Source organism: Pelodiscus sinensis, chromosome 12 (genome assembly GCF_049634645.1).
Source record: "Pelodiscus sinensis isolate JC-2024 chromosome 12, ASM4963464v1, whole genome shotgun sequence".
NCBI classification, from domain to species: domain Eukaryota; kingdom Metazoa; phylum Chordata; order Testudines; family Trionychidae; genus Pelodiscus; species Pelodiscus sinensis.
In genome coordinates, this window is record NC_134722.1 from 5,756,267 (window position 1) to 5,768,531 (window position 12,265).

A 12,265-nucleotide genomic window follows, 5' to 3' on the forward strand; every position below is an offset into this window, starting at 1 on the left:
ACACACACAAAACAAGAATTAAAAATGAATAAATGTGGTTAATCCCGAGAACGGGAAAGTGCTATGCTGCAGTGCCATCTAGTGGCCAGTGCAGACCACCCCCTTCTGGACCTCTGTAGGCTGCTTGATCAGACAAGGGGTGGTTCTAATAAATGGGGTTCTACCAGGGGCACTGGAATAGGGGTGGCTCCAAGGGGTCATGGTCCCCTATGCCCCCCACTTTTTATCAACCATAAGGGTGAGTGATGGTTTAGTTGGGATTGGTCCTCCTTCTAGTAGGGGGTTGGACGTGATGACCTCCTGAGGTCTCTTCCAACCCTAGGATTCGGGGTGTGGGGGGGAAGGGAGGAGCAGCAGTGGGGTTGGAAGTTCCCAGGTGGTGCAGTGCAGGGCATGGGGAGATCACAGTTCGGGCACCTGCATCTCCCCTCTCCCTCCCCCCCCCCCCTTTTAGGCCACTTCTAACACATCTGTGTTCCGCTGGGGAGCCGGAACAATTTTTATAGTGAGGGTGCTGCTGATGGAAACCAGGTTTTTGCTGTTTGTTAGTACGTCAGGCCAGGGGATGCAGCAACACCCCGATCCCAGCACCACTGGCTTCTACTGTATAATTGGTTTTCATGGGCTTTTTGTTTTTAGTCTCAGGAAGGCATTTAGGGGGCCAAACGAATACAAAACGTGCTCTTCCTAGAGAGATGGCCACCGTGCAAGGACTGAAGTACAAAGAAAATATCAGATTTCCTGGCCTGTCAAACCAATGGGGTAGTCAATTATTTTTGTCAAGGTCCAAATGTCTTGGTCAAGGTTTAGGCAAGGTCTTGACTCCAGAGAAAATAATAAAGATTTTTTTGGGGGGGAAGGTCTATTGAAAAGCACCTGGTGCTCTGGATCTGGCCCTCAGTCTGCCTATTGATGGCCCCAGCATTAATAAAAAGCCAGTTGAAAAACATACATGTAAATGAGAATATAAAAAGCCCTTGTTCTCTGGCCTGTGTAAAGCCGGGTGCCTTCGCTGCTGTTCATGCTGTTAGTTGCAATTAGGGATGTGACTGGGTAACTGGTTATCTAGTAAGCATCACTCCTGACAGGCGGAGTGGGGAGGTAGGGCGACCATCTGTTCTGTTTTTTCCACGACAATCCCGTATTTACGGATTGTCCCCGGCGTCTCAACTTTTTTTAAAAAACTGGCCCTTTGTCCCGTATTTCCCCTGCAGCGGGGGGGCAGGGAGGAGCCTCCAGCACTCAGCAGTGGTCAGCAGCCTACGGCTTGCATGCCACAATTGGCATGTGAGCCGATTGTCTGTGGCCTCTCTCCCCAGCGGCGCGGGGAGCCCATGCTGCAGCTCTGGCTTCCAGCTTGGGGGCGGGGGAGGTGGAGAGGCATGCACACAACCCTGGGGCTGCCCCTGCCCAGCCGGGGCCTCCAGCTCCCAGGAACTAAGGGGTTAACACCCCGCCCCCTCCCCCTTCCTGGCCACAGGCTTCCTGCTTTTGGTTGGGCCTGGTCTGCAGAGCTGGGGCTGAGCAGCCGGCACACGTGGAGTGCAGGGTCTGCACTGCTCCCCGCAGGCTGTGTGCGGGGTCAGGGATCCCCTTCTCCAGCACCCTGCTGGGCTGGATACAGTCTTGGACAGCCACGGGCTCTGCCTGTCCCAGCCCAGGAGCCCCAGCCTGTAGGCAAAGGGCTGGGCCATCAGGGAAAAGACAGGGATGTGGGGGCAGGATGGGAGGGGGACAGAGTGATGTGGGAGGGAGGGAATCATGGGGCTGAGGGGAATGAGGCTGGAACAGTGGGAAGATGTGGGGGAGGAGCTGGAGTGCCAGAAGAGTTCAGGTGTCTCGGGAGAGGGGGGGCGCACACCAGTGTGGGTTGCGAGTTTTGGAGGAGTTTTCACTTCTCACGTTTGGTCCCCCAACTGATTTTTCTGTGGGCCAGTAGCTCCCACCCCAAAAGAGGTTCCCCCACCCTGCCATAAATAAAGAAAACATGAAACCTTTTGGCTACGTCTAGACTGGCATGATTTTCCACAAATGCTTTTAACGGAAACGTTTTCTGTTAAAAGCATTTGTGGAAAAGAGCGTCTAGATTGGCACGGACGCTTTTCCGCAAAAGCACTTCTTGTGGAAAAGTGTCCGTGCCAATCTAGACGTGCTTTTCCGCAAAAAAGCCCCGATCGCCATTTTTGCGATCGGGGCTTTTTTGCGGAAAACAAATCTGAGCTGTCTACACTGGCCCTTTTGCGCAAAAGGACTTTTGCCTGAACGGGAGCAGCATAGTATTTCCGCAAGAAGCACTGATTTCTTACAGTAGCAAGTCAGTGCTCTTGCAGAAATTCAAGCGGCCAGTGTAGACAGCTGGCAAGTTTTTCTGGAAAAGCGGCTGATTTTCTGGAAAAACTGGCCAGTCTAGACACAGCCTTTGTATTGGACTTAATCTCTTACTTGATTTAAAATGAAGTTTGATAAACGAAGACAAGAAAGTTAAAACACTTAATCCATTTAATCATTTAAATTAAACCGTACTCCCTAGCTGCAGCTGGTTCAGAACTGTACCCAGCCTGCCCCATCCCCCTCCTCCAGCACACAGCTCCGTGAATAAGTTAAATCTTGGCACATCACTTCTGAAAGGGGGCCGACCCCAGAGGGAACACTGACCTCAGGGTTTCAGCCACTGAAGCCCCAAGCACTGGTGGCTCCCCTCCTCTCCTCTCCTCTCCTCTCCCGCAGGGCAGGAGCCCTGATTGCCACACTCATCCCCCCCCCCGCCCGTTGGGCTGAAGCCTCAATTGCCAGCAGCTCGCCCCCCCCCCCCCCGCTTGATGTCCCATATTTGGCATGTGGTCACGCTAGTGGGTGGGGGGGAAAGGTGGCTGGCAGTGGCAACCCCGTGCTGGGATCCTGCACTTAATCACTTAACTGGTTAAACCGCATGTTTAACTGGCTAATGAACCAGGATTTTACATCCCTTGTTCAAACTTAATTCAGTGTAACAGAGTAAGAATTTGGCCTTGGAGCACTGGCAGAAGCAGCTGTTGCAATAATTGCTTAGCTAAACCAGCAGGGGGCGCTCTGAGATCAGGCCAGCCTGCCCCCTTCCTGCAGCAAAAACCTCCAGGTTCCTTGTAGGGCAGCAGGCAGTGGGGGTTTGACCCCGCTGCACCCAACTTTTGCCGGTTGTCTGTGCTCCCTGTATCCAAAGGGAGACCCTCAGCATGGTCTCTGTGCTTCTGGATCTCACTTAGTCGTCCTACACAGGCAGCCGTGCTCCAGGGACCTAGAGCTTTGTGCCTACGAGGTAGCCATGTTTGGCTCCCCGCTTGCTGCCTTTTAATCCCCATTACAGACGGACAGGAGGGACAATACGACTGGCCAGTTTTTCCGGAAAATCAGCCGCTTTTCCAGAAAAACTTGCCAGCTGTCTACACTGGCCGCTTGAATTTCCGCAAAAGCACTGACTTGCTACTGTAAGAAATCAGCGCTTCTTGCGGAAATACTATTCTGTTCCCTTCTGGGCAAAAGTCCCTTCTGAAGGAAGGGAATCCTGCTGGGAAGAACTTAATGCAAGTTGTGTTTAAAAAGAAAGAGGATGCAGGAGTTCTCAAACTTTTTGACACGGGGACCAGTAAATCCATTCATGAGCTTTTGGATGACTGGTGACATTCATTTGCATATTTGCATATTCATGAAGCAAATGATGAATACTCAAATAAGTTTTTTCTGGTCCTCCCAAAGCCCCCAGTGCCAGCGTTAGCAAAGCTTTTGATACGGTCACCCACATTATTCTTGCCAGCAAGTTAAGGGAATATGGATTGGATAAATGGACTGTAAGATGGATAGACAGCTGGCTAGACCAGGGTTTCCCAAACTTTTTTTTGGAACCCGTTTTTTTTTTCAGAACTGTTTTTTGCAGCCCAAAAATATAAACACATATAAAACAAGAATTAAAAATGAATAAATTTTCAGTGTTTCACTTGGCTGCATCCTCTGCCCAGCACTGCATGGGCACTGCAGGAGGCGGAAGCAGGAGTAGATTGGGGGTAGGGTATCTGGCTAGGAGGGAGGGTGCAAGGAGGGGTAGGGTTGCCAGGTGTCCGGTTTGGTACCGAACAGTCTGGTATTTGAGGCTTCTGTCCGGGAAACAATTTGAGAAAATACTGGACATATAAAATGTCTGGTATTTTCTAATTAGGTAAGTTTTATTATAATTAGGTGTATCAGTCCGTAGCGGTGAACTGCCTGGCAGGTAGATGTGCTCACGCTGCCTGAGTGTGTCTACCAGCCAGGCAGTTTGCAACTACTCGAGGGAGGGTATGGGGAGGGGGCAAAATGGAATCCCTGGGGCCGGATTCACTCGTGTGCCTGGGTCTGCATGTGCCCAGGTCAGTCCTGCTTCCCGCCGGCCAATTTGGTCCTCCCCCCCGCTTCTCCTCCTGATCTTCCCCGGTCAGCCCCCCCGACTTCCCGGCCTCCCATCCAGCCCTGCTTCCACTGGCCGCCCGCCCGGCCTCTCTCCGATTTCCGCTGGACAGCCCTGCTGCCCTCAACCCTGCTTCCCGATGGCCGGTTTCCCCCCCACGCACCCCTTCTTCCAGCCCGCCCCGCTCCTCTCCCGGCAGCCACGCTGAGGATCGGTATTTTTTCCCACGGCCCGGTACAGGGCCACTACCCATAGTTTGGGAAACGCTGCTCTAGGGTTTTATAACGGTGCCTGTCACCATAGTATCTGGGCTCCTCCCAGGGGGTAACCAAGATCACACTAAGCCTGGGGGCCAATGTTCTTCCCTGTTTCTCCTAAGCAAGGCGGGGCTCACTGGCTTGAATTTAGAAAGAAGAAAAATCAATCTCCTCCTGAGCTCTCTCTTCCTTTGACCTTCCCCTTGATCCACGTCCTTTGTGGCTTGCCTGGCCTCTCCTTTCCCCCCACCCTTCCTCATCTCTTCTGTGTCAGCTCCCCGCTGCGTGCGCAAACACCCTTTCCCCGCGACTCCGTGTGACCTCCTGCCCTTTCAGTCTGCTCATTTTGCTTTAGTGCCCTAATTATGCTCCACACTTTCTCTTGCAGCAGCCTGTTTACCGGCTGCAGCTGATTTGCCCAACCCCAGTTCCTGACCTAAGGTATTAAGAGTACTTTGCAACTGTCTTTAGCTTGCCTGTCTTTGAGGCGCACTTAATCCACCGCATGGGAGCAAAACTGTTATCTAGAGCTATGCTGCTTAGCTGCTGTGGCTAATTTTAAAACAAATTGCCGGGGGGGGGGGGAGTCTGAGGACAAGTGAAACTCTGGATTGCTGTGGTGATTGAAGGGCTCGAATTTTAGTGGCTTGAACAGCCACTTGAAAGATTGACACGGATTTCATTTCCTGTGGTTATGGAGGGAGAGTCCTTTGTCAGTATTTTTATGGCTACATCTGCAAGCCTCTTTCGAACAAGAGTGTCTAGACTACAACCAGTACTTTTTAAAAAGCAAGCCGCTTTTTCAAAAGAGAGCACCCAGGCAGTCTGGATGCTCTCTTTCGAAAAAGCACCGTTTGCATTACATAGCGCCTTTTTTCAAAAGAGCACTTTCGAAAAAAGGTGTTCTTCCTGGCAAAACAAGGTTTTCCATGGTCAAAAAAACTGCCATGTTCTTTCGATTTCCTTTTGAAAGAATGCAGCAGCAGTCTAGACGCAGGAGAAGGTTTTTTTGAAAAATGGCCTCTTTTTTCGAAAAAACCCTGTAGTCTAAACACACCCTATATGTCTGAGGGCCCGTGTTGTTTCCATTAGTTCTTGTTGCCAATCTCCCACAAATCTAGTGGCAAGGGCTTGAACCAAGATAACACATTTGTTCCATGCATGACACCTTTCTTGGATTTTTTTTTTCAAGTCATGGGCAAAAGTGCCACGTTGGCCCTGTTTCCTATCACACCGCATGCAGCATGAAAGCAGCTGACGGTCAGCATTAAATCCGTATTGCATTAAATCCCACGTCCCACACCAGAACATGCTGCAATGTATATGTGCCATGTTACTGGAAAAGCCTTGCACAAAGCGTTACCTGTTCGGAGCTGGCCTGGCACAGGGTAAATTAAACATCACACCTGTCCTGCAGGGCTTATGGTGTCAAAGACAGATAGATGCAGGGATGCTCAGGGAAGGTGGCTGACTTACCATTTAGAAAGTCGGTGCAGTCAATGGATAGTGGATTGCGGCTCCAGCGATGTGGGTCCTATACCTGGTTCTCTCCACGGCCTGGTGTATGTATTTGTAGAATGCCCAGCATAAAGGACCCCCAATAGGCTGACCATTCTTCTAACATGATTGCAAGTCCTGGGATATCCTAGTATGTTTTCAAAAAGCTCCAGCTTCTGGAATCAAGTGACTTGTGAGAATCTCAGCTTTTGTTACAAGAAAAAAAAAATGTTTAGCTCTCCTGATTATGGAGAAAAGCTTGAAACGAAGACCTGAATGTATTCGAATGGGTCAAAGCCCAGAAAGCAAATAAAAAGCCCTCAAAATAGGTGGGGTAAAAGTCCTGGTGTTTTGAGTGTGTGTTTGGGGGGAGGAGGGGGGCTAGCTCGCGATTATATATCTACTATATATTTGAGAGAGTTTGTCTGTGAGTGAGTCTGTCTGTCCGTCCATCTGTTTTATTCAAGAACTCCTCCTAAATGGTAACAGCGAGGACCACCAAATTGAGAATGTGGCTTAATGGTAAGAATGTGGGGGGAGGCTGAAGCCCTCCCCTCCCCCCCCCACGTGTAAGGGGATGCAGAAAAGAGACAGAATCACCAGGCAGGTGAAAGAGGCTGGCTGGGGGGGTTCCCTTCCATCTGGGACTGCCCCAGCCCTGAGCTTCCCACCTCCTAGGTGTCTTTTAGCTCCCCCCATCATACGGGAACATTGCTGACTGTTCCCCAACGTCAGGGAACAAGGGGAAAGTGCACACTTTGCTGCATTCCTCACTCTGGCTGGGGACCGCAGGGGAGCAAACAAAGCTGGACCTGCCCCACCCAGGGGACATGCATCCCTCCCCCAGCTGTGTCTGCAGGAGATGCAGCGGCCATGAAGAGGCACTGCTTACCTCGCCCCAAGCTGCTGGGGTGAGAGAGGGCTGGTGTTGTCCTTTTTCCCTGGGGCAGGCTGTATATTGAACCCCTCCTCCCCAGCCCAGCCCCGGAGCAGTGATTCAAATGAAGAAAAACAAAAATGAATTAAGGACTTGAGCAACGCTGGCTAAATCATCTAATTATAGATAAAAAATAAAAGCGCCAACGAGGGCACATTCCCCTTCCCCCGCAATCATAAAGCCCCACGACTTTTAAGCCACATATTTAAAATGTAAATGCACAACAGAGGCGCAAAGATGATCTCACCTTGATTTGAGACGGAGGCCTATTGGTCGCAACTGGTAAACTGTTGGCTGTTCTTCACAAGCAACGCCTGCCTCAGACCTGGCAAACTCGCTACACCAACTCCGCTGCTTTTGTGTATTTATCCGTAAGGGCTGGCATGTGAAGTCACCGTGAAAAGCGTGCAGCCTACTGATACTCATCATCATTGCGAGAGGCGTGTGTGGGTAATAGTTCAGGAATAATCTACCTAGATTGAAAACGTTGCCTTGACAGCTTGGCATCATTAGGGAATTGCATGGCGCTGGCCTGTTTGGGTGGGGGGGAATTGTTGCCCCTCCCTGAGTAGCCAATGAGGTAATGTCTTGCACAAGACTGATTGGCTGTGTCTACACTGGTGCGTTCTTGCACGAAAACGGCCGCTCTTGCGCAAAAACATGCCGCCTGTCTACACTGGCCGCACGTTCTTGAGCAAGTAAACTGACGTTGTACTGTAGAAAATCAGGGCTTCTTGCGCGAGAACTCTGACGCTCCCTCTCAGGAAGAAGCCCTCTTGCAAAAGAGCTCTTTCAGAAGAGGCCAGTGTAGACAGGCAACGTGAATTTCTTGCGCAATAAGCCCCTATGGTTAAAATGGCCATCAGAGCTTTCTTGTGGAAGAGAGTGTCTACACTGTCATGGATGCTCTTGCACAAAAGCACATGCCGGTGTAGATGCGCTCTTGTGGAATAGTTTTTGCCCAAGAACTCTTCTGCAAAAGTTCTTGCGCAAGAAGCTGCCAGTGTAGACGTAGCCATATACCACAGTGTGGAGAAAAACACTCGGCATCCATTTCCTGAAAAGGTACCTGGGTGAGGGAAGGTACTTGATGGAAAAGCGGGGTCCTATCTCCTTGGGGCTGCCAAGTGCTGCTTTTGAGACAGGCTTTTGAGTGGAGACTCTACATTATTCGCTAGGAAAGGTGACTCCTTATTAAGTTTACCCTAGTTTACCCTGAATGATTTTGTTTTTGAATGTAGGCCCTAGTTTACCCTGAATGATTTTATTTTTGAATGTAGCTGCCTGTGTTCATCACTCACACTTGTTCTGATTTGAATCTCTGCTCTTTCTTCAATACATTCCCTGTTGTTTTACTCTCATTGCAGTCGGGGGTTATGAGCAACACCGGCGTGGTGGGCTAAGGTAAAGCTGGTGAATGGAGGTACTCGGTATGGTAATCTGGAGTCACCGGTGTGGTGTCCTGTCAGGCCTCCGGCTCCATCGATGAGGATAACCATTCGGCTGCCTGCAAGCTCCTCCGCTGCGTGGTGTTGACTTTGCACAAGTAGACTCCAAGAGAGTCTCCAAAGACCACAAAATCAGATAAAGATCGAAGATTTCTGGCGTATTGTCAAAGGAAGTACAGTCAGAGTTGACAGTAGGCTCTACCAAGCATTACACATATGCACCCCCTGACAATGGACCAGCTCAGTTACAGGCAGTTCCCGCTGCCCCCTGGCTGGATAAAGACAGCCCCTCTAAGACACAACTTTATAGTCAAGTACAAACAAGTTACACATCGCTCCTGATGGGTCAGGTTGCCACCCTCTGACGTTACTTAGGTACCATCCATCACCCTGCACCTAACAATTCAATCAAACCATCTCTGTCCATCATGCTATCAGTTTAGAGCCCTTTCCTGAACCTGGGTCGGGCTTATATTTCAGGTCCTCCTCTTACTACACCCTGCTCCTTTAAGGGGTCTGGGACAGAGGTGCTGACTCCATCCCTGGAGCACCCACAGGGCAAAAATTGTGGATGTAGAGCACCCACTGGCAGCCCCTCCGGCAGCTCCTCCCACCTCTCACCTGCCGTGATCCGCTGTTTTGCAATGTGCAGGGCGTGCTGGTGTCAGAAGGGGAAGTAGCGAGGGCATGGTGCTTAGGGGAGGGAGGCGGGATCTATGGGGAAGAGGGGCAGAGCCTGGGTCAGATCCAGGAGTCCAGCACCCACATGGGCACCTTGGAAAGTGGGTGCTTTGATCTGAGATTTGTGCGTATTCAGTGATACCACAGGGGGATGGATGCCTTTTAAAGGGACTTGGGACCGGGGCTGCATCTCTTGTCACGCTGCAGGGCAAAGGCAGGGATGGCCCAGCCCATGGGTGGTTGAATTAAGGAGTGAACAGCCCGCTGACACAGCCCATCCTCCCTCCGGTTGAAGGCAGATGGTAACAAGGTGACTCACCTCTGGGTACTCCAGGAAGCATCACACCTGTGTTAGTACATAGGTTAGTCCTGGGGCAGATGGTTTTTAATGTCAGGGGTGGGGTGATAAGTCACCAATTCTTGGGCTATTTCACTTTACAGCTTTCCATTTCATGGCCTGAAAATGAGTGTCAGACATGGAGCAGCAGGGTGGAATTATGGTATTACAGACAAAGGCTTAATCTAATCTTTCCTGCCCGCATGATATATTTATTATGGCACTCCAAAGATACAGAGAACGGCCTGAGGTGTAGACCTTAAGCAAGACAAACACTCCCAGGGCTGTATGCTGAATTGCTTCGTCACCATTTCTGCCAGCTTATATCTATATTTGTAAATCAAAATGGGAGCGGTGAGGAATCTGCCTTTAGCTGTCTCTACTAACGGCCAATGTAAAGGATTCAGAAAATGGGCAGGATCAGCACAGCTGTACATACCTTCTGCAGACTTGGCCTTACTGTTTACCAGTTCCATGGAGAAATGATACAATCACATGTATTCACCTGCCTAAAGAGAGCAAGCTGAGTAACGCAGAGCACCTTTCACAGAATTAAAGTGGCACTAACATATCATGCTATTTTTAGTACTTAAATGGACACAGGAAGTAATTCAGACCTAACCTGTGGCAGATATAAGAGGTCTTATCAAATATAATTACCAAAAATGTTTCATGGAATATTTTTGGGTGGTTCGGATTTAAACATTCCCCAGGTGAACTTGCAGCTGAAATATTGCATCAAGCTATTAGTGCCTGAGATCTTGAAGGTGGACCTGATTAAAAATATGAACTGAGAAAGACCTCTATTTTCAGGGGCCAAAATGAATGCAGTCCAAAAAGTCTTGTCACAGTCCCAATGCCAATGGTGGAGCAGTAAATTAGATATTTATAGAGTTCCCAATAGGCACTCAGAAAAAAAAAAGACACGTTTGCATCTACACCAAAAAGTAGTTGTATTAATAAAAATCCAATCTGTGGTATTATTAATGATGAGTAAGGAACTTTAGTTCTATGCTTTGTAATCAACCAATGATCCTTTCATTACGAAGAGTTTATATTTAGAAAAAAGGTTACTTCAGTGGAAAAAAGAAGCTCTAAGCTAGAGCCTATATTGGAGTTTTATTCATGAACAAGTTGTTGGATTTTAACTCTCAGGATGCTCTTCCACAGAAGTGTGTGCCTAAGCACAGGCACCAATTAGAACAGCCTGGCCTTCAGAGGAACTGAAACTAGGGAGTCAGGGGGTGTGGTAGTACCGCCACCCCAATATGAAATGGTTTCTATTATATATGGGATTTACAGTACAGTGGCTCTTAGCACCCCCACTGTAAAAACTGTTTCAGCACCAGTGCTGGCTTAGGCAAAGCAAGACGCACAGAATCAGCTACCGGAGCGTTTAATAAAATAAGTAAAGCTCAGAACAACCTGTTCCTAGTGCTTCAGTGTCAATGGCTTTAGCTTATCTCACTTGAAAAGCTACCCTGCGGTGTGCTGAATGATGGAACAGAAGAGGCAGTGCTGGCACACAGATCTTACATTAGATGAATCTAGATGTTCAATCAGCCTGCGAAGCGAAATGCCATAACGGAGCAGGGTGAGACCTGTAACACTGCAGCACAGGGCCCAAGCCAACGTGACAGGGAAAGGGGGTGCGGATAAAGCTACAGCAGAGAGCTGAGGGGGAAGAACAGCTTTGGTAATCAGGGTAAGTCTGATCTGGACAGATAGAGAGGTGGGAGCTCCTGTCAGGCTGAAACAGTGAATAGCCCCTGAGGCACTGTGGGTGCAGGGCTGAGTTGGGAGAAGCCCAAGGGCACTATGGGGTGGGGGTGAGATGTGGATGGGGGGCAGTGCTCCCTATAAGCTGTGTGCTAGGGAGGCCACCCAGCTAATTAGCAGAGCACTCACAACTGCTGACAGCTGCTACATGGGTTTCTCTTGGTGGTGCACATCTGCACGTGCCTCAGTGTATACAACAACCTTTATTCCACACAGGGATGGGGGGGAAAAGATTAGAGGGAACCACTGGTGGAGGAAGCCTGAGACCAGTGGTGCTGGGACCATTTTTAAGGTGAGGGTGCTGAGGTGTGTCCCCCCCCTTACCCTGCGGCCCCCTCACTGCCCCAGGCTGGGGTCAGAAACGAGGCCGATGGCCGGGACCCGACAGCAGGGGCGGCAGCTGGCAGTGGAGCCACCGGGCGCGGAGCTCAGAGCCAGGGTGCAAAGCGGGGGTGCAGCACCCCCCCTCCCTCTGATTCTGGAACTGGGGGGGCGCTAGAGCGCTCGGGCTGGGCGCGGGGGCGGGGCTGGGATGAGCCCCCCCAGCGAGGAGAAGGCGGGGGAGGGAAATCACAGACCCGCCCCCTCACGTGGCGGCAGGTTCGCGGCTCCCGGCTCAGAGCCTGCGCGCTGCTACGTGCGGGGAGCGGGGCGCGCAGCCGGGCCCAGGCCGCTGCCCCGGTGAGTGGGGGGGTGCAGATGCAAGCCCCGGGCCAGGCGGGACATTGCAAGGCTCCCGGCCGGTGCACTGGCCACGGGTCTGCACGCGTTGCGGGCCCCCGGGGTGCGCGCTGTTTGCCTGGGGGGGGGCGGGCCGGGCGGAGCCCCGGGGGGGGCAGATGCAAGCCCCGGGCCAGGCGGGACATTGCAGGGCGCCCGGCCGGTGCACTGGCCACGGGTCTGGACGCGTTG

General features: G+C 51.0%; 1 protein-coding gene across 2 annotated transcripts in view; it reads left to right on the top strand.

Moving 5' to 3' along the window:
* The first annotated feature begins 11,876 nt into the window (after window positions 1–11,876).
* Window positions 11,877–12,265, top strand: part of KIAA0513 (KIAA0513 ortholog) — a 94,100-nt gene continuing 93,711 nt past the window's right edge. For both annotated transcript variants that reach the window (XM_075939936.1, XM_075939932.1), the window contains exon 1: window positions 11,877–12,034. The gene's annotated coding sequence lies outside the window, so the exon portion shown is untranslated. The remainder of the gene's footprint in view (window positions 12,035–12,265) is intronic.